This window comes from Nannospalax galili, unplaced genomic scaffold (genome assembly GCF_000622305.1).
Source record: "Nannospalax galili isolate Female #2095 unplaced genomic scaffold, S.galili_v1.0 scaffold9502, whole genome shotgun sequence".
NCBI classification, from domain to species: Eukaryota; Metazoa; Chordata; class Mammalia; order Rodentia; family Spalacidae; genus Nannospalax; species Nannospalax galili.
In genome coordinates, this window is record NW_008348556.1 from 1 (window position 1) to 2,383 (window position 2,383).

A 2,383-nucleotide genomic window follows, 5' to 3' on the forward strand; every position below is an offset into this window, starting at 1 on the left:
TGAACACATACAATCACAATGTTATAGCCATTCTGTAAATATTTAAATCAAATATCATGAATTTTTTCTTTTTAAATAAGGTTTGTTAAATTTGTTATTTGGCAGTTTCATACACCTAAATAGTACATTTGATTACTGTCACACCTAGTGTTTTATTTTCCTCCTACCACTATTAAGCCCCCTGCCCATTCCTATAAGTCCCTTGCTCATCTTCATGTCTTTTTGGTTTGCTTTGTGACACGAGTCTAGCCATTGCCATCTATGTGACCATGGGTTTGCAGTTACCCATTGGAGCCTGGTGGGTATATAAGTGAAGACAATGTCTATGCCTTTACCAGAATCCATTAGTGGTCAATATTTCATTAGTTAGACATAAAGCTAAATATGCCTCTCTGCTTTCCATTACTGAAGAATGGCTGTGTTAAAAAAGCATGCTGTGTCCTTGGCTGTTCCTGTCTTTATTGCTGTCTTTATTCTTGTTCTTTCCTCATACAGGAACTGCTTTGTACCTACTCAGGTCATTAATCCCACCTGAAGAGAGACTAGATACGGATGATTGCCTGGGAACTTAGTTTCCCGATATTAGACTTTCTCCAAATGCCCCTTTCTTGTTTCAAGCAATAAGTAAAGTAGCCAAGAATAGGCAACCTTGAAAAATTCTAGATAAGTGACAGCAAGAATTATTTGTAAATAATCCACCTGCTTCAGTCCCTAGAGTTGACTCAAGGAGACAAAAGGGATACTAAAAGAAGATTGCTGCCTACAGTTAAGACATACTTTGGAATTGCCTACGAGTTAGGGAGAGGTAGGCTATGGCATCCCTTTAAGGGAAAGGAGAGCATATTTAGAATCCCCGAGCCCACTGATGAACCACTTCCTCATACAGGAGTTTATGAAAGAAATAATAGATGGGTAAATATTCAAGGAAGGAAATTTTCATGGTATTCATTATAGCTTATGGATAGGTTAGCTAGATCCAGACCACCTTGGTGCCTTTACTACAAGTCAGCACAGCAAAGTATACTTGAACAATTACAGGCAGTATAAGAAACATGGAAAGAAAGAATAGGAAAATATGGATTAGAGAAACAAGCCTTTGAAGTTATATGGAGTTATTATAAGGAAGATGACTTCACTGACCTAGTAATTGGCCTCGGCCACCGAAACCTCAAAATTGAGATAGTATTGAGAAAACGGAACCATAAAACTACTAACCCTGAAGTTCATAAGTAGCTGGTGTTGTCAAACCACTGAGGGAAAAAAGACAAGCAGTATAGCCTCTGATTAATTAGATAAGAACACCTTACACTGTACTGTATTGCTTTGATTTTGAATTGTATTTCTAAGAAAATGATTAACCATGAAATCAACCTGATGCTTGCACAATCTTGTTCTGTACCTTGTATAAAATCTGATGCTCCAATTTAGAAAATTACCTTCAGATCATCAACCATCTCTTGCGTTGTGTCTGTTTGTCACTTTCCGAATCCTTTCCCACTCTCTGATTCCCTGTTCCTGTCGGACTGAGTGCTCTGGGCTGGGCTGGTCCGTCGCATATATAGATATAGATAAATAGATAGATAGATAGATAGATAGATAGAAAAACATAGATATAGATAGATAGATATAGATACATAGATATTTCTATCTATCATCTATCTATCTATCTATCTATCTATCTATCATCTATCTATCATCTATATCTGTAAAGAAAGTATTTGTTCCCAAGTTCCTTCAGTGTGGATTCAAACCAACAATGCAGCCTGCAGCCTGATGTTAGCATCTCACCTTTAAAAAATACCACCTGCTCTCCCTCTCCCAGCAGTTATTAATTGCTAAAGTTCCTCAGCAAGGGTTGGGGGTTTTATTGTCCTAACCCACATCTATGTTTGGATTTTGTCTGTCTTTAGCTTACATAGGACTTGCTCATATAAAACATTCCTTTGAGCTCATATAATTTTCCTTATATTTATTCACCATCTCTGGCTCTAACAATGTTTGTGCCTCTCTTCTGCAATGATACCTAAGCTTTGGGAGCAAAAGTTTGTTATACGTGTTCCATTAAGACTAAGCACTCTGTAGCCTCTTATACTCTACATACTGAGCAACTGTAAGTTGCCTGTAAGGCCTGTGAACAACAAATTTGATGAGGAAAGCCAAGTGTTTCTGATCGCTGAAGAAAAAAAAGAAATCCCCACTTTATATTCCTAAGCACTGTATAAGGTAACCAGAAATTAAGTGTGAAATCCCATTCCAAGGAGCCTAGGTATATTTGGACACAAAATCACATACAAAGAAAAGGGAGCGAGTCCTTACATTGGCAAAGGTCTGAGATAGATCACAGTCTGAGATATGATTTATCCAGAACCCAGCTCAGAGGTGC